Raw genomic sequence first — 20,843 nt, forward strand, 5'->3', positions numbered from 1 at the left:
GGGCCCCACCAGGAGATCCACACCCAAAACAGCTGCAGGAGTGGGCTCCTTCTGCCGGTGGAAACAAGGATTCGGCTAAATGTGGCGAGCTTCAAGTTTCTGCAACAACATGCAAGTCTCCAACATGTGGCCCGTAACGTAGCTGTTGCCATGGTAAAAAATTCATGTTTAGTGAAAAGTGTTAAATCTTGTATCATAAGTTAAATCAGCTGCCAAGACACATTTTCACAAGTAGGGGAATTTTTGTCTTTTCAGAATGGAATGTTTTTCAGTTGACATTGATTTTTCCCTAAAATAAGTCCCCCAGAAAGGAAGCCAATCACACGTGAGGCAGTCCAAGAGCTGAATTACTCTACTCCTTCTCTGAATCATCAACAAGTGTTGTGTGCTAGTGCATGTGTGTGTACAAATGCACTGTAGCTTCATAAATTCCATCCTCTTATACCAACCGGCATTATACAATTTATTCAGAATATTAAGCTAATGATCCCAACACAAACAGCACCAATATTTCATATTTTGGATGACGAGACTTCAACAAGCAAGTTTTCTAACCAGGARCCATCTCAAAAATTATGTTCAATTTGCCCCAGACTTTTCACAAACACAAGACTGAGCCTGACTATACAGTTGTTTATATAGGTCAAGGGCAGAATTGTAAGAGCACGTTTATTTGTTTTTATGTTTCTTGTTCAGTATTTCAAAAGAGAACAACTGGTTTCAATATAATTTCAGAAAGAGGGACAAGTTAGAATTACTGCAGAATTAGCAAAAAAACCAACAATGACAAAAACCCAAACAAACAAACAAACAATAACACTCCCAAAAAAACACCCCAACCACAAAAAACTTGTTCCTTTTACTCATTTAAACACTGTTGCAAGGAAATCTGACTGTTACCAGTTCAAGACCCGTATGCATCCTTCTGCTCCTGAACTATTCAAATTTGGCTCATTCTAGCTCCTTATGGATAATCTTCCATATTTACAGCAAAATGAATTTCCAGTGGGAGGTTTTCCCACTGCCACATCCCAGGGCAGCCCTGCAGCTCCTGCAGAGGCATCACTGCCCTGCTGGGCAAAGGACAGCTCTTGGACAACACTGGTTTTTCCTTTTCCACATCTCTCCTCAACAACCACGAGCTTGGCTTTCACCTTCATTGTGTCTTCTGTGGTAAGGACTTTGCCCAAGAGATTCCTCTCTTTTTTACCTGCTTCCGAGTAGCAACAGCCAGCAGCCAGTCACATCCTTGTTTCTAAGTTAAGAAACACTTCTGATTCCTCCTCCTCTCTCTAATTATTGCTCCACGATCAATTTGCCGTGTGCCATGCCAAACTCGCACCTTAGCTCCTCACCTCTACTCAGTAAAACTCAAACTCTCCTCCCATCTTCTCCACAAAAGACATTTTCAAGCAAGCAAGCTCCTGCTTATGCTCTCTTGCCTCTCTCTCTCTYTTTTTCTCTCTCTCCTGAAACCAGCTCTTCGGAAAGGCTGGAGCATATTTAGCCCTCCCAGCTCTCTGCTTGTCTCTTTCTTTTATTTTACATGGTTCAGTGTTCACATTCTGCTCTCATTCTGCCTTCTCTCCTTCTTTCTCTGCCCCAGTGCTGCAAAAAGACATCTTCTGCGACACCTTAAAGAAAAAAAGGTCTCTGAATTAACACRGCTTGCACCGCGTGGTATTTTCAGACCGGCCATTTGCTAATGTTGCAAACACAATTAGGAAGTCAGGGAAGGATCTTACAGGAGCAGCTGAAAGCTGCAGAGATAAAATGGAAAGCTTTTACCTGCCAAGCTCTCAGGTTAGGGTTCTAGGCTGCCCTCGGATCTAATAAAGCTATAAAAGAGCCATATTGAGGAGATGCACAGTTGCACTGCTGTAAATATCAAGTGTGGCTTTTTCCATCCTCCTAAAGACACAGATTTTTGCTTCCACAATTTGCAGGCTGGTAGCCATAGGTGGCTTAAATTCTTGGTATTATAAAAAGCTCAGAGCATTACTGACAATTAAAAMCAGCTCTTACACATGCACAATAACGCTTCTGATGCTTTAAAAAAAAAAAAAATATGCATATCCATATTACCATCATAATAAGTGCCACAGAGTGACATGATATGATTGAGTATAATGGTTCCTTTGGAGCCATTATGGTCGATCAGTAAATAATACACTTTTGAAATTGTCTAACTACATATTTACACTTGTCAACTCTCATACACTTCAGTGACAGAATTTAAAAGAAACACTGTAAAAAACTGTAAGAACATTAAACCACAAAAACATTATGCTGAAGTAGTATTAAGGTTTGACTTAAACCCACAAAAACATGGAAATGTCAGGTTAAGGCCAAATCTCCCAAAATGACACTGTCTTTAGCTCCCAAGCCTGCAGTAATCCAGGAAAAGCAGGGGATGAGGCARGAAGGCAGGAGACCATGGGGTCGTGGTGGTCCAAGTGAGAGTTGAGCCATTGTGGAGGGCTTTGGCCACCAATTTCACAGTGAGAACCAGCCTGACAGCAGCAACTCCGCTGCTCAGCGGAACAGCATTTCACGATGTTTTACATAAACAAAGCCTTGGCCTTTCTCTGTTTATTCAGATGAAATTCCCAATTAAGTTGAGAAAAATTAGTCTTCGTTTGTTTCAGAAGAGGCCCCATTGAGACACTGGGAGTTTTCCTTAGCTGAAACACATGGAGAAAAAACTTCAGGCTTTGACCCTAAAAAGGCATTGTCAAAAAAATGTGTTAAACAAACATGACAGTGGATCATTAATATCCCAAAGATTCACTCCATGTGGGGAAAAAACCAGACTGGGAAGGAAGATGTTTTTTCAACAGTAAAATAATGGGCTTGGCGATGTCTTTTTTAATTGATAATTTTGTGTCTCTTGTTCAGCTGTAGCCACTTTTGCTCCGAGCAGTGGTGGCAGCAACTTTATTGGCTCCAGTAGAGCTCTGCTGAAAACAATAAGCATCAAGCTCCCCGATGCCATCTGTCTTTCTGTGAGGGTCACATCCTGCTGCCCTGGAATCAGGGGGATATTGAATGCTTGGGAGACGCCGAGCGCAGCCCCAGGCCCACRGCACCTCCTTTGCAACAAAAGGATCCCAAACGCTTCAGATGCTCTGCGCTGAAATCCTGAACCAAACCTTAAAAAAGCAATGATGGATATTTTCCTAGAGCAAAGGTCTTTCTTTCAAATACATATCTATATCTGTATCTATCTCCTTGCTCAGACTTATCTATTACCTGGCTTGTGAGAACAAAATCCATAAAGGCTTGGCAGGGCAGGCTCTTGGAGTTGTTTGAAGACACAACCACCACACCCCTGTCAAGAGGGAATTACAGCCTGGTTTTATAGTCAACTCTCCCTTCGACTGGCTGATGACAGAGCTGCCTCCCTCCCTGCTCAGCATCTGGGATTTTACAGCCGCTGTATATAAATGGGATTTTCATGACAAACAACTCTATATTCGGTTTCCTTGTATATCTGAACGTGAGAACGATCTCTTAAGGCTCTGCTGGGAAGAAGTATTAATGAAGACAAAGAGCATTTCAGGCTGCTCCCCCCTGGAGCATTACCACGATGACAGTATAAAGACTTTGTCCTGCTCAAGTTCTTTAAGTCCACATCCTCCTCCCCAAGCAGCAATCTGGGACCCCCCTGTGTGCCTGACCCTTGCAGCCCCTCTTTGCCATCCCACACCCCACCCCACCTGACCAGGACGGAATCTGCCATCAGCTCGTACAGCTTCCTCCACTCTCTCATTTCTTAAGCCCTCCCTGGAGATATTTGCTTTTGTCTAAATATTATAAACCAGGGTAAGACAAAGACTCAATAAACCCTGTTGCCTTTTCCCTCTGCGCAGTGTCTGTCTCCTCTCACCCAACCTCACGGCTCATGCAAATGCCAGAGCCAGAACAGTTTTTACATCTCCTCAGGTCGCCCCACAGTGATATCAGCAAAGGTAAACAAACTACTGAAGTCTGGGTATTTTTATTTCAGATGGCATGTAAATCGGTGGATGAAAGCTGGGAATAAACTGGCAATACGAGGGCAGCTTATTTAAGTTTCCTCCCCCAGCTCAGCGTTCCTGCAATGTAATATAGCTGACATAACCCTACACTAAGGGAAAAAAAAAAGGAAAAACCCAAAGAGATATAAATGTTTCCTCCAAAGTCAATGGCACTCTTCCTTCAAGATGTTTGGCCAACTCTTAGAGAAAGAGAGAAACATTTCCCTCCCAAAGGCAGAAATCTTCACCAACAGGAAATCAGGAGGAGACCAGACACCACCTCAAGTGCTCAGGATGGGCACAGGGCTCATGTGGGACACCCCAATGTGGAACCCAGATACCATCAGTGTTTGGGATGGGAACAAGCTCCACATGGGAGCAGCAGAACCTGGGACACAGAAGGCACTCGCTTCCTGCTGTACCACGTACACCTCTTCTCAGACACAGCCAGAGCAAGAGCTTCCTCCTGGGACTCAAATCAGAAAATGACTGGTCCTGTGTAGAGCTGAAAGCCCCTGGAAAGATGGGTTTTTAAGAGCAGGAACTCCACTGCTACCTAATTGTCCGACCAGTGGGTGCCCCAAACCCCTAAGCTCTTCACACCATTATCTCCTGGCAGAGAGATGTTCTGTGCTCCCACTCTTCCCTCTCTTGTCTCCTTGTTTAAAGCTTTCTGGCTGCCRGTGAGGAAATTATTCTGCCCTGCTCTAACTTCCTCTCCATCACCTTTCTGTCTGTGAGGACTGGTGAGAAAATGTTCCCACTGCTCTTACACTTCCACATCATCCATTTCTGAGGCCCTTATAGGRAAAAAAAAAGGCTGTCTCCCATCTCCTGCTGGTGATAGTTTTATCAGATAATAGCATAAAGCAGGAATGATCCTGTAAAGCTGTTACCAATACCCAAAGGTCTCCAAATTGCAGCAGTGAGACAGATCATGCCTGCTGCATTCACCTACCAAAAAAGCACAAGCAGCATCCAAGGGACCTGTCTACCACAGAGAATATCACTTTAACCTGCCATGAGCAGTTGTTTGGCTTCTCTGATTTTCTGCATGCACATTGTATTTTTCTACATTTTATTTTAAGTTWAAACCTGTGGAAATTTGATAGCTCCAGACACAACAGTGCCAAGGAAAAGGAGCCTCTGGTCCCTGAGAGGGACTTCTTTCTGTGCTGGCTTGACACATAAAATCTGCTTCTACAATTATGTCTTCCCTCTTACCTAGACCTGACGGTGTGAAAACACWATAAAAGCTCTCAGAAAAGGAGTTCAAGGAAGCTGATAAAGTATTTTTCAGATCTCATAAATGCTTTAATATCAAGATAGCCACTTGCACAGCCCAGCTCTGCCCCTGTGCCACGCTGGTGAYTGCAGGCTCTTGTGCCTTCCCAAAGCAGCAGCACCTCCATCTCAATGGAGGCAATCTAAGAACTGCCCAGTGCAATAAAAACACAGCTTCTGCAACAGAAAACTCCAGCAACAGAAAACTCCAGCTACAACCTCCACTTTGCACCGTTAGCACTCTGCATCCAAAGAGGTACATGAGGTTTATGAGAGTTTTTCATGCACACACACCTGCAAACTCAAAACTTCACACACCCCRTGACATCTCTGCTGTGCCTGGTTCAAAACAGCCCTTAAAGCATCTTAAGTGTCAATGAGAAAATTTCAATCATGAATTCACAACCTCTACCAAGCCAGGGGGAAGCCTTGCAGATAAAAGCTCTGCTCAGGACTTTAAGTTCACCACCTTCACAGAGCAAAACCTTTTCCCATTGTGTGACTTATTGGAATAATACGTATTACCTTTATGATCAAACAGATTACTTCAAAAACTGTCCCAAGAAATCATTATAGACATAGAAAARTAACGGCTTGCTCTATTGCCACAACAAAAATTCTCTATTTATTTTTCTAACTATAAAGCAATGAAAAATACCACAAATTTGGTCAGGATAGAAGTCTACACTAAAGCCTTCAGTTTAGGTGTGAGAAGATTTTTTTACTGAGAAGGCGTGAAATTCCCCCTTCTCCTGGTGATGAGAAATGCCCCCTGATGCCCCAGCTCCTCCAGGACACAGCCAAAGTCGAAATAATTTTCAAAACTAATATGTACACTGAGTAACATGGTTAACATCATCCAATGAATTTAGATCCACCTACACGGTATAAATATATCTAGATAAACTGTCACCTTCAGCAGAATTCATTAAAATAATGTTGTATCTTCCTTGTTAAATGTAATTTTTTTAATTGAAATTTAATCTTACTGCATTATTTGGTAGATTTTTAATTGACATTTGTAGTAATTAATTGGTAAGCATTACAGCTTTGTCTGAAGAATTTAAAACTAAATTTGACATCGAGATTGGCCAGCCACTGCTGTGAGGTGCCTGCTGGGAGCATTTCATCATCCTCCCAGCCCCTCCTGCTGATCAGAGGTGGGAGATGATGGTCTCTTTCTTACAGTCATGAATTACATTACTAATGTATTCCATTACCACCACGCAAATGTCATGTTAATTCCTGATCATCATCAAGTCATACAATGGTTTCCAYGCTGGCACCCAGCCAATTAGCGGTGTGGAAAAATATTCCGCCAATTATATAACTTGAATTAGGTTAAGGACTCAAGAGAAAGCAAAATAAATGCTTTGAAAATACTTCTGAGATAAAATGTAAGTTGACACTGTCTTCATGTGCTATAGCCGATGTTATACAATCTGATAGGCAGCTGCCAACATTCATAACTGTTTATTAAATCTAGCCTCTCTTTATGGTGGCAGCTAAGATCTGTATTTTTACCAATATTAGGTTCATTGTGTTATGAAAAAAGACCAAAATACTTAGGAGCATTCACACCAGCTTATAAAACTTACATTATGTACTTTATTAAATTGTTAAAATTACTTCTTCTCTCCTCCCCCTGCCACAGAGAAAGTTCCACGGACAGAAAAGTTTCAGAAAAACAAAGTCTTCCTGTAGCCACTGATGCCGTAAGGAGGGAGATCCTGCTAGGACAGAAGTGACACCTCCAGGCTGCTGCCACCTCTCCTCTCGAGCAGCTCTGCCCCAGGGACGCCAGGCTGGGCTCTCCCGATCCCACTGACACACATCTGGGTTAACACAACCTAGGGAACTCTCTCCTGCTCCACGACAAACCCCTTTGGCTCCTGCTCCCAAGAAATACCACGGGGCAAATAGAGTCCCCTGTGCAACCAGGAGCCAGAGGGCAGGGCAGAGCGGGGAGAGGGGCACTGTGACATGGAAAGGACCCCACAAATGTGGGTGGGAAGGGACACAGCAGGTCCCTGATGCACCGTCTGCTCCGTGTTCAGCGCTAAGCCCTGCTGGCAGCACCACCAGGCTTTTAGCACCACCCCATTATTTTGATTTGTTCCATTCTGAACTCAATTTATCGTAYAAGCATGGTTATCCCTAATTTAAAAACGCACACAGCACCAGCTCCTCAACTTCAAAAATTTATGACAAAGAGCAATTTGTTAAAACCTTTTACTGTATCTTTGTGTCTCACTTTCCGAGGTGCTGCAATGAGGCAATTYGCTGTTGTGGCTGCTTACCCTACATGACCTTTGCCTGCCATAAAATGGTACACAACTGAACRCCCTGCTTTAAATAAAACCCTCRCCTCTTCGAAAGGCCCTGCGTATTCAGTCAACACAATCAGCAGAAACCACATTTGGTTACTCAATAAGCTGGAAACTTTTTTTMAGACGCGTAMGGCGGCGAATGAATTCCTGACATCACCAGGGACACTCGAGTGGGGAACAAGAGAGACGGCCGAGAAGTGGCTCTTGCTGCAGCCGGAGAAAGGATCACTCCTTTAAGCTGAACTCTCAAGGAAAACGAGAACAAAAACTGAATTAGCTCGACACGTACCCTCTGCAGTCAGCACATTGCTAGGCAACTTACCATCTCTTGATAGAATTATGGTGGAGGGCTGGTCGTACATCAGGGTTAAGATGAACACAAGCACCAGTTTGGGCCAACTGCTCCTTTCCAGTGGGAATGCTCGATGCTTGGTCATTTCATATTATTATTCTGCAATATTTCCTAAGCACCTAGAGGGTCTAATGCATTCAGAAGGTATTTTAAAGCTATTATGTGACATGAAAATTTTAAGATAACTGGAAGTAAGTGAATTTTAGGAGGAGTAGCGCGAGTCTTTTTCTTTGTTCGTGCCAGCACTTGGAGGGAGTTAACAATCCTTCTTCTCACTGCTTTTATTTTTTAATAGTGAAGGTACCAGAGGGCACGTTACTCGAACACTTTGTCTTTWCTCCAGATGCCGGCTGGCCACAGCTCCACACCTCCATAATTCAACCTGGTATTTCAAGTTTTGAAACACACTCGRGTCCTTCCGTGTGCCACCTCTGAGACCAGACACAAAGTGCCATCACAAGCAGTGCCAGGGGGCTGTCACAGCACCCACACCTCACCCACRCCAGCCTCAGGAAGGGCTTCAATCTTTAACACCACCTGGATATTAAGATTCCAACCCCAGGCATTATTTACATTTACTAAAGAGGCATTAAGCAGACACACAGAGTGCTTTAAATCGAGGCATGTACCTTGCATATAACCCACGCTCCCCATGCATACTTTATAGGCACAAAGAAATAATTAATTACCTAACCACCGTGATTAAAATCAATTGATTCGTATGCGACAGAGCAGTGAGAAATTTTTGCATGACTGGAGAAGTGTGGAATTGGTCCCCGTTTGGGGATCTCGGTCGTATCAGTGAGGTTGGTAATTCAGACATGAAGGAAATGGTAAGAATCCCTCTCCTCTACGCACACTTTGAGCTGCCATATGGGTTTATTCAACTGTTTACTATACCAGTCGGTAAAAACTGAACAGCTATTATAATCTTTGCTAAATGACATGGTAATTATGCTACCTCTGGAAAAAAAATAAAAAAAGAAAAAATGGAAACTTAACCAAAAAAAAAAAGAAAAATCACAATTCACTGATGTGTGAATTTCTCGGGTTTTATAATCTTTGAATTGAAATGCACTTTCCAACACACAGAGGGATATTAAATATATAATAGAAACCTGAATTTATTTTAAAAAACAATTTGTGCTCCCAATTCCTACACAATTTAATTATGCACATTCCCAGGGTTTGAAAGATTTCTTACACAGACCTTCCAATTCTGCTGCATAATCAGACGATTCTTGTTTTCCCAAACTAATATTGCCCCTCCTCTCACCCCAGTTATTARGAGAGGCAATCAGGAGGAGGCAGGAAAAAGGAGTGGGCATGGAAATCTCCCCATGCCAGGTTCCTGAGGGATGGGAGAACTGGGAAAGGCACATCCATGCCTTGCATGGCCAAAACGGGACCAAGGGGCTTCTTGGAGGGGTAACCCCACCAGGAAAGGGTAACTGGCCCTTAACAGAGGAGGGGTCTCACTCCACCACCCTCTCCAGCAGGATCAAAAGGGACTGATCAGGCTTTGTCCCCGTGTCCCCAAGGCTGGGCAGCAGCACCAAGGCGTGGCACACGCCGCAGGACAGCTCTCCTGTGTACCAGTGACACCATTTTGTCACTGGGATGCAAGTGCAGTGAACRCTGGAGCTAATTATCTGTTGGCAATGGTTCCTCTGAGAGCCCATCATGCAACACATGATGGCAAGGAGACCTCTCCATATTCATATTTAATCATGACACGAATTGCCCACATAAGCTTGGTTGAGATCCTGTCTRTCTGCAAGGCTTCAGTTTTGGGCAGGAGCTTTGCCTGCATGAGTGAACTCCAGTTTCACCACCAAAGACCTCACACTTCATAGGATTTGAGAGGATGAAGGGAAGAAAGAAAGGAAAGGAATATTTTTTCTGATCYGATAGTGTTTGGTATCTCTGCTTTTCATTACAGTGAAGGTCAGTTTTTTTAAGAATAGTGGTGATTTGCTTTTTTTAAACACAGACAATATGAACCTCCCCACCACATTAGAAAGGGAAAAAAAGAATGAGGGAAAGAGAGTTTGTAAGAAAGAATAAGTGAGAGTTATTGCAAACTCAGGCTTGACAACTCACCAGTTTTACTTGCAGGCATCACACATATCCATTCATGACTCAGGGCARATACAGGAAAGGATTGGAACCCTTCTCATGGCAAATGTGTCTGGAAGCCGGAGTCACTCAGAAAAAATGTTCTCAGGAGACTGAAAGACAAAAACATGTTTTAAAACTTCACTCAGCTAGAATCATATCAAAGCCTATCGTTTTCCTTTGAAAGTAAAAGGTGGTTATAAATGCTGGAGCTGGGAGAGCATTACAGAAGCTCGTCTATGTATCAAGACTATCACACAGCAGACTCTATTTGGCTTTAAATAAAACCCAAACTTACAATATTAAGAAAGGTTTTTAGAGACAAATGCTTATTTCACATTTGCAACGTGCTCCTCCGACAGGAGAGCTTATGTTCCTTCTAAATACCAAAATGTGTCACCATCCAAATCCACATTCTGCCTGAAAACACTGTACTGAGCACAAAATCCAGATACTTTAACCTACTTTRCATTATCAAAATATAACACTCTCTGAATTTCTGAACTATTTACTCTCTGTCTTCACTCACTGCATCCTGATAAAACCTTAATAAAACGTAGAATCTCTTGTTAGCATTAATCTTTCCTCTGAGATAAGGAAAAACACATATAAAAACTATTTGATGTTCAGGATGGAAAGGCAAAATTTGCAAACATCAGTTAAGAAATACCAATTAGCATGGGTTTTTTTTCCCCAGCTATTAGTAACACAGATTGAGCTTAAGCTTAGCTCAGAGGAAGCTGCTCCCTGTACAAATGAAACATCCATTTTACTAATAAGGATATTTTAAAATAACATGTATAATATCTTCACTGATAAAGCACCTGCACTAACAACTCAGAAATACAACCAGAGGTGTTCCTGGGGCTGTTCTGCATCACACCCATGAAACCCCACGGGATTTAAGCAGCAGCTCTGGTGCCTGCCCAAACTGGGGAAGGGCACACTCTGCCCTAATRGATGCACCAAAACCTGGGAGAGCCTCTGCTCCCAGGATCTCTGCACAACAGGGACCTGCAGCATAAACCCCAGGGGACAAAACAAACTTTGCAATGGAAAAAAAAAATGGAATAAGGAAAAGAATGATAGCAAAAAAAAATCACCTGTGGTGCTTCTGAGCCCATCATCCCCCAATCCTCACCCTCAACAGCATCCCCAAGGCAGAGGCTGCTCCCAGCCTTACATCCACCAGCGCTCTGACAGAAGCAAGCACTGCCATCCCCAAATTAATCTCGTGGAGTTAATTATTTTGGCAGTCCACTGCAGCCTTCCTGAGGAACATCTGGAAGCTTCTGTCTTAGCAACAACTGCATGAAATTTTGTAAGACAAAATCCAGGTACTTCTCTGGCCCTGGGGCTTTCTCCCGTTCTTTGCTGAATGCGCAACGGCTCAAAGATCACAAGGGTTCAGAAATCTAAATATAGGGACTGTGTGACCCTATTACAAAACCGTGCTGCACAATAAAAATAGATCCAAAAGGGGTTTTTAAACAGCGTTTATGCTAAAAATTACTTCCTTCTCAGAGGCTCTGAAATACCTGCAAACCAAAAGTGACCTGCATCTTGCATGGGTTGTATTTTATTCATGAGGGGCAGAGCACTTGAGAAAAGCAATGGAGCAGTGTCAAAAACACACATCTGAGCCTTGCTTTATTGCTGTGCTTGATGACAGATATGCAGATGGGTTTGTAGCTGAGCAGAAAGCTGCATCTACATATGTTGGGACAAGATTTCTCCAGCTGACCTGCTGCACCACAGTATTCAACTGCTCGGAAATTTTTATCCATGATACATCTGTAGAGCAGGAATTTATTGTTAGCCCTATTTAGAAGATGAGGAACTGAGGCTCCTTTYAGCTAATGCTTGCTCAAAATAGTTCATGTTCAAGACTCCTGAGRCAAAATTATTGTCTGAATAACACATATGATCTGCAGGGGATGAAGGCTACAGTGTACAGAAGCACCATCACCTGCAGATCACTCTTCCCATCCTTCCTCAGCATGAGGAATATCTTGGCATCGTTGTGCCAACAAGCAGATTTGGAAGCTGAGAGAGGTTCTACCCAAGGAATAAGAAGCAGAGCAGTAAGTGGAAGAGGTGAAGACATTCCATCCAGCTTGGCCTGAGTGCTGACACTGCACCTGGAAAAATGGATGCTCCTTACACCACCCAAAACTGACCTCACCATAATACTCCACAAAACATTGCTTCAGCCAGGTTTTCCAAGGGAACAAAGCCTGCATGATCACCATGTACTTTCTGTGCCGGGCCCCACCTGCATCCTTGGAATCCCTTGGATTAATGGGAGCAGAGAGCTCCCAAAGACACGAGTTCTCACGGCATTAACTCTGGGACTTGCCCTGCTAGCAGCCTCCAAACCCATTGGATCAGCTGGCTCCGGGCACAGCAGCAGCTCCAGGATGAGCCTGGCATAGGACAGCCTGCCAGGAGGGAGCCCAGAACAGCCCAGGGACACAGAGGCAGCTCAGGCACTGCCAAGGAGCTCAGAACTGGAGAACCTGGAGAAACAACCCTCACTGCTCAGGGGAAGGGTGGAGGAGGGAGAGGAACAGATTATAGATCGGTTCTGATAAACTCAAGCCTTTAATGATCTACCCACACACACGGGTTCGATCTGGYATTGACAAATTGAAGCTTTTAATGATGTGCCCACACATTTGAGTTGGCCACTCCTCTTTTACAACTTCCACAAAAACAGAGTGCTGCGTTAAAGACACACAAACTCTAACGCTGCTGCAGCATGAGCAAAACTCTTGATCACTGTTTGGCAAACATATTGCCCCAAAAGGTTTTTTTGACAGGGCCTCCAATGCAGCCCTCTAACACAGACCCTCTGCACTGCCCTGCTCCCACACGGATTCTTCGAAGGCTACAGCTCAATAAGGGGCAATGAGATGCAGCAGCTTTAGCATAACTGAAGTACAAAGTCAATCAAACCTTGAAACAGGAATCTGGGCTTCATTAATTCCAGCAATCACAACGTTTTTATTATCACTGTATTAATCAGAATAGGAAACCTATTAATCTGCCCCCAACAAAAATTAATCTTCGTAATATTGAACAGATTTGAAAGACAAGTTTTAATATTTCACTATTTAAATCTCCAAGGCAGAGGCACACAGCTCTGGCAGATCACTGTGGACTTCATCTCATCAGCATGAGGCGCCTCACCTTTCCCTCTCTGTGYACCTCCAGCCTGGGATCCAGCTGCTTCTGGGGCTTTTCAAGGAACCCAGAGCATCATTTCYTACATCAAACTGCAAAACTGGCTGCAGTCCCTGATGCACTGAAGAGCTGTCAAGAGTTTACMTTGTAAAGGAACATCCAGCAGTGCCAGGGAGGCACAGGCTGGCAGTGCCACCCACGCCAAGGGCACCAGGGAGCTCTGCAATGGGCAGGACACACCTGATGGGCAGCAGATGCATCCCTGTGTGCACGGGGGAATGAAAGAGGTGCAGTGAGAGAAAACAGCAAGTGGCTGCAAAAGAAGGAAGTATCTGAAATTCCCAGTCAGGGATTGCTGCATTGATCTGGCTGGGTCACCTGCACCAACCCCACAAAGCTGCAGAACATCCCACTGACACCTCGTGGGGCACCAGAACAGAGCCCAGCTGAAAGGAGAAAACAGGGAGCTGTGAGAAAGTCCTTACAAAGTGATGGCAATGAGTGGGACAAGTCAAAAAGGGGCTGAGGAAATAAAGATGAGTGACAAATGTGACTGAAAAAGGAAGAGAACCATCCAAAGCATCTCCCCACACCTATGCCCTGCCTGGGGAGGGTGAGCACATTGCTGCAGCTCCTTTTGCTGCTCTTCCATCATCATCCTGCCCTGGCTGAAGGACAGGTTATTTTGCCACTTGGCCACATTTTCATTAAAGCAGCTTTCCCCAGCACACRAATACACACACAYACACACCTCRGRACTGCATCTGCCACAATCCAAGCCCGATCAAAGGCAGAACTTCAATCATCTCACACACAGCTCATGTCAGGCTGTTTACTGACGGCACTGCAACTACAGAACTCTGTTTTAACTAATGATTTCTCAAAGCCATGTTGCACAAAAGAAAACAGGTTCAACTTGTACATCAGTGCCTAAGAGACTGCTCCAAAACAGACAACTGTATGAAAAGTTGTGCCCATGTATACATATATACAAAACTGTTTTTAAGTGACTGTTTTAAATTAGAATAAATCTGTGTTCCACCAATTAAGCTTTGAATGCACGGATGATATCGCTCGCTATTTTAAACAAGCGGCATAATAAACGCAAAAATTCAAATATTTTAGAGAAAATACTTGGAGAGTTGAGACATTAATTTTGCCATATACAATCTGTTTCACAGGGATTTAAAAAGCGTTATTGCCACCCTGGGTACATTGGAATAAAGATGAAACACCATCCTTTCCTATTTACATATTAAAAAATACGTGCCTTCTTGGTACAGATTACCCAGCTTGCTGATACATGACTCTGTTAAAAACAATACAGCCTGTCTAGAAAATCCAAAGCACCGAACTAGATGTGTCCTTGCACTCTAACAAGTTCTAAGTGGCAATAAAATGTACTTCTGGCTTGTTTATCCTCCCCTCTGGAGAGCGTCCTGGGGGAGTGAGGCCAGAGCAGCTCCCCAGGGCTCTGCTGAACCATGGAGCTGTTTACCAGCCACCAAAACCAGCAGCAAAATAAAGGGAGTAAGAGCAGACAGGAAAGCTTTGGGATCTCAGGATGTCTGCATCCAGGGGGGAAAAAGGAAAGAAGGAAAAAGGAAAAAGGAAAAAAGGAAGGAAGGAAAGGAAAGGAAGGAAAGGAAAGGAAGGAAAGGAAGTGACCCCTCACCAAAACCCAATCAAACAAAATATATCCCTCCCCCCCAAAAAAACTCCTAACATCCTTATTCTTATTTCTACCTAATATATTTTGATTGCAGCTTGAGGTGCTCAGCAATTTCCTAAAATATTTCAATAAAGATTTTTTTTTCCAAAATAAATAATCTTTTTCCTTCCCCCCCCCCCTTTTTAAACTTTTTTCTTCTCTTTTAAATAAACTGCATTAGAAACACATGTCCAAAGCATCCCTAAAARGACCACAAAGTCTGCTTCCAAGGGGAACCTCATTGCACCGAGTGGTAACATTTGTTCTCCCCTTTCAGCTGGGATTCACCTCAACTTTTTGATGTTGGCTGGAGCTTTTATTTGCAAATAGAGCAGAGCTGCCTGGGATGGAGGGYTCCTCCAGAGCATGCCATGTGGCCTGCACAGATGTTCCTTTTATTCCCGTGTCCCACAAGGCTCCGTGGCTCGCTGGTGTTAAACAGATTACGCAAGTAGAACACTTGATTTTGCATGTCCCCCTTTTTTTCCAACAGTTGTCTAATTTACTCAACTCATTCTGCCCCCTCCTTGTCCCTCACAATCACTACAAAAAACACAGAAAAATGCAGCTGAAGCAAGGAAGTTTCTCCTCCCGGAGCAGAATTCACAGGAATGCTCAGCATCCGCAAACAAGGCAGAAATGCAGAACAAAACTTATTAGGACAGTAAAGTAACCAGCTCATTAGTCAGCTTGTGCTAAAGAAACTTCATTACATCCCAGCAGCACCAGTTGCTACAAGTATCATAATCTTTCACCCTTATTTATATGCCCATATGAGAAGTGAACTTTTTTAAAAAGAAAGAAAAAGAAAAAAAAAAAAAAATCTAACACCAATTATGGGTGCTAAGCATTTGAAAATCCTTGAAAATCTGGCCTTCAACTCGGTCACAAAGAAGGGGCTTAATTTCCCGGCTGTCAGGCATCCCAATCAACAACTGAAGTCAATGGGATCTACACAGCACCTTATTAAAAAAAAAAAAAAAATAAAACAACAGAGCCTAAGAGGCCCATTAGGGAACTTCAGCTACAGGGGGAGAACCTCGCTGCGGAGCACAGCAGCAATGCACAGCTTTGTGCCCCAGCAACTTTGCTCTCATGCTTAATTTGATCAATCATTTTGGTATTATCCCCAATTAGAAAAGTGTCTAACAGGATTTTTTTTTTTTTTTTTAATGGTTTAAGCCTAAGGAACGGCATCTCCTGAACATGCAACTACTTGGGACTTTTAGCATTTGCCAAGGATACAAAATTGAAGCTAAAAATTGCGGGCAAATACAAAGGCATTGGTGTTTCATCCAGACTGCGGATTATGATTTTTTTTTTTTTTAATAAACTGAAACTGAATTCCAGATGTTGAAAGTTGGGAAGTAAAAACTGCTTTAGCTGTAAAAACACAGAAAGGTGAGACAAAATATTCTGCTGAAATACAATGAATCTCAGGGATGAAAGCGAAGGCACTGCACCCCCTCACCAGGAGCGGGCTGGGACAGGGATTTTGGCACTCTGCGTGCCAAGCTAGCAGTGGCACAGGGGTTTGCCCCAAGTTTCCTTTGAATAATGGACAGAATAGAKCAGGAATCCCTGGGAAAGGGGCACAAACCTCCCCTGCATCTCTGCTCTGTGGAAGTTGTGAACAGAGCTTACAGGACTGCCCGGCATCCAGCGCCTTGCAGTGGGTGGTACCTGGCAGTTCCACCTGTGCAGGATCATTTGTGGATGGACACAAACCAGGACATCCCAAAAACACACACAAACCCACCTTTCCTTCCACCAGAGTCCAAATCAACCCTGACAYAGCAGGGCCACATCTGAGGCTCTGCAGTCCTTCAGCATTCAAATACAATTCCAATTCAGACCCGCACAACTGGTTTTTAGTTTATTTTATGGGTTTGATCACCACCAACACCCAGGGATTTTGAAAGCAGAATTAAAGGCAGTAATTTGAGATCACTGGTTTTGCCTGTTTCCATCACAGCATCCACAACGGTACAGATGAGCACAGAAATCCAGAGTATCCCACAGCATCCCACAAACTCCTTCCCAGAARTGACTGAGTCTCACCTTAAAATTCAGGAACAGCAGCAAATGTTTGGATTCTGATAAGAAGGGGAATATTCATCAGCATACTTCACTAGTGATGCAGTCACAACTTGCAAACTTAGTCACAGAAATATGACTGAACTTGTCTGCTACCACACAACAAAGTACCGTCTAGTGGTTAAAATCGGAGGACATGATTCAGGAATGCGAGCCTTTTCAAAGAAGAACTAAAACACATGATTAAGTGCTGTTGAAGTCAATAGGCTGATTCAGAGACCAACTTCTGGAGAGATGGATAATACTCCCCACATTGCCATATGGCTCTCAGTCAAACTTCCTAGAAGCATTTGCTAATACCGGGTTCCACCACAGCTTTTGGGAGGCCTGCTTTTCTTTTGCCCTTTTTTTTTTTTTCTTCCCCCCCCACTTCTTTTTTTAAACCTATGTCTGGGATAATTTTCACCCACTCTGAAGATCCTCCAGGCTCTCACTGAGAGAATGTGCAGCCGTGATTACTGCAGGGTGGTGCAGATTCATGCAGTAACTAATAGYCTCAAATGCAAAGTTATCTCCATGTATAAATGAATGCAAGAACATATTATATAAATATATGCTACATAAAATAATAAATGCAAATCTGTTATAATCCAAAGGCACTTTTTGTGGTGTTTAGTGAAAGGCACGCAAGCCTGTTAGAGTGATGAAATCCAGCACAAGCGTCTTGGCCAGCCGAGGGATCTTTGCAAACAATCCCAATCCCACCTCAAAACTCACGAACCCRCTTCCTTCACGACTTGCAAATATTTCATTTCCCCTGCCAGCTCCCCGTTCAGTGCTACACTAAAATGTTCCGTGGCATGTTTGCTGTTCTGCTGATCCACAGACAGCAGCCCCTTGTCACAGCTTCCCGCAGAGTGGTGACAAGAGCACGGCCACCCCATACCAGSCAAACCCCACCCTATTTAGGGTCACCCTATTTCCTGGGAAGGCCACCCAGCAGCACCTCCTGCTCCCCAGCCTTCCCCCATCCCGCCAGCACAAAGACCAAAAGAATACCAAACCTTTGAGCAGGATAAATGGCTGCCCAGCAGCGCTCGAGCAAACACTTACAGCAGCTCAGTTACAACTTGTATTTGTATTTATGGGATGGCAAAAGAATGAGGAGACCACTGGCAGAGCCACCCACTGACTTTCATGTTTCCCCCATGCACACGACTGAAATAATCCACTAATTTTGTACATTTCCYAATTCTTGAAAAGGTTGAAAACTTACTCCTCACGTCTAGTCACGGAAAAGAAGAAAGAAAACAAAAGCCCAAGGAATTCTTGCTGGCTTTTTGAAACACTTCACAGATAAGGCGTAGCATCATTTTTAAGCAGTTTGAAAACACCCTGTTACTGCCTACAATTAAATAAATGTAATCACAGCCTAAGCTGGCCCTCCCGGCCATCTGTCTTTAAGGCAATGGGGAAAGAAGAGGCGCTACAACGTGCAGTACTTTTTCTGGCTTTTAAAGTGTTTCTCCTTATTCAATATCTAAATTAAATCAAATGGAGTATACTAAGTAAGCCCATAAGACACAGCGCATGATGCAAGAGCCTTAAAATYCTTATCTACTGAGCACTCCAGCTTAAAGGCTGATGTTTTATGTTCCCCTGCAGCGCACGGGGATCCTGCTGGCTTGGCCAGACTAGGAAAATAAGCTTCRAATGACCAAACGCAACTGCAACTCGAAAAGTAGGAACCAAACCAGACACAACAAACCACAGAGCAGCCGCCCCAGCCCRGCCTGGGCTCACCCAGCCCTGCCATTCCCTCCCGGCGGCCGAATTCACCTTCCCGGAGCTGCTGATAAGATGCTCGGGAGCCCAAACCCGTGAGTGGGGCCGCTCATCACGAGGTTTTTAGCCCGGGATGCTCAGGGGGAGGAAGGCAGAAAAGCCAGCGTGCGCTGGAGGAGGCACAGACAGAGCTGCACAAATCTGCTGAATTCCAGAGTTATGAATTCCCTGAGTTTAAGCGATTCCGAAAATGCCCGTGAGCCAAAATCCACAGTCCTGTCTGGATGCTCTCCCTGCAGGTCCTGGGGCAGTGGAACCCACCCCAGCACACACCAAAAGGCACTGTGGACAGGGAATTTTGGAGCTTTTGGGAYAATTTTCTGCCCRTGAGCATCCTGCAGACAGCTCACAGGGCAGTCATTTCCCCATGGTGTTTCATCTCTATTCTGGTGTACCCAGGGTGGCAATAACACTTTTTAAATCCCTGTGAAACAGRCGGAATATGGCAAAATTAATGTCTAAATTAATGTCTCAACTCTCCAAGTATTTTCTCTAAAATATTTAAGTTTTTGCRTTTATTATGCCGCTTGTTTAAAATAGCGAGTGGTATCGGCTGTGCATTCGAAGCTTAATTGGTGGAACACAGATTTATTCTAATTTAAAACAGTCACTTAAAAMCAGTTTTGTATACATGGGCACAACYTTTCCTGAYCTCACTGATCCTRGCAAAGAAATGGGTGATCCTCCAGGCTCAYGCATCTGAATCTACCTCCCATGGCAGAAGCAGGGAGCACCAAGCAGCGTCTATAAATACCAATTTCCAGTAACACGCAAATAAAACCASAGTTCAAGTCAAACTCCACCATCTAGCCTCCAAGTCTGTACATGTTTCYCTCCTGAATAAATGTAATCAAAGCATTATTATGTGTGAAACATCATTTTACATGTCCTGTTAAGGGACATTTACTACAAGTAAGAATTCAGCAGCTAAAATATTAAAATGGGAATAAAACTATTGCTGATAACAATGGCATAAATTAATACTAGTAGTTAATTAAGTCCAGCTGTATTCTGACTTTTATTCCAAGACTGAGGCTTTTTCACAAAATTTGTGTTACTAAGGAATATAATTTACTTAAGTTCTTAGCTCTGCCAGATCAATCACTTCAGCTTTTGTTGTTAGCTCATCTGCCCTACATTTGGCACATCTGCCCACAGAAACAAACCACACATTGTACCTTATTTCCTCCACAGAAAAGCTCTGTAATTTCCACCACATCTACTAAGTATRTTTGGAGGTCAAATTTCAGATCTCTTCCTTTGGGCTTTTTTTTCTCCCCTTGCTACATTTCAACTTGTGAGTGCCAGAAAACGGTTTCAAAGATAGGGAAAAAAAAAAAAAAAAAAAAAAAAAACCACTTTTGAATAGAAAAAAAATGCGAAAGTCACATTTCCTCTGGAGCAGACATCACAGCTTGAAAAGGAAGAAAGGGAGAGAAAAAGAGTGAGCCAGTTCATGCTGCAGAGCAGCCGCTGGGCTGAGCAGTGACGGCAGCACTGGGACATCCTCAAATCCACCCAGCATTCCAATAATGTGCAATCCCAATAATGCACAGCAAAGCAYTGCTGCCACTACAGCAGAGCCAGGGGCATCCCAACCCTATGGACAGAATACACCTATCTGTGATGAACAGATAAAGTGAATATAAAATCGCTGTAGTTGGTTTTTAAATCTTCTAAAATCTGCAGGAACTCGGCGCACAGCTTTCCAGCAGCACTTGGAAAAACTGAGTTCACAGTGCCGAGGGCACRGGGGGAAGCCTGGCCTTAGCCAACATCCTCTGGCACCAAGAGATTGCCTGACATCAGCAGAAAGGATCAAACCACGCTCTGAGAAGTTCCTCAGAAACACAATATTAAAAAAAATGTAATATTAAAGTAATAGTGACTGATTCACACTAATAAGGGCTAAAGAGGACAGAGAGGGAGGGGACAAAAAAAAAAGAGACACCAGCCTACAG

General features: G+C 43.6%; 1 protein-coding gene across 3 annotated transcripts in view; it reads right to left on the minus strand.

Moving 5' to 3' along the window:
- FOXP1 (forkhead box P1) overlaps window positions 1-20,843 on the minus strand; it is a 376,963-nt gene that overhangs the window by 322,129 nt on the left and 33,991 nt on the right. For all 3 annotated transcript variants that reach the window (XM_057366399.1, XM_057366400.1, XM_057366393.1), the window contains exon 2: window positions 10,089-10,216. The gene's annotated coding sequence lies outside the window, so the exon portion shown is untranslated. The remainder of the gene's footprint in view (window positions 1-10,088; window positions 10,217-20,843) is intronic.

This window comes from Malurus melanocephalus, unplaced genomic scaffold (assembly GCF_030028575.1).
Source record: "Malurus melanocephalus ecotype Western Australia unplaced genomic scaffold, MMel_1.1 scaffold_64, whole genome shotgun sequence".
In the NCBI taxonomy this organism is placed as follows: domain Eukaryota; kingdom Metazoa; phylum Chordata; class Aves; order Passeriformes; family Maluridae; genus Malurus; species Malurus melanocephalus.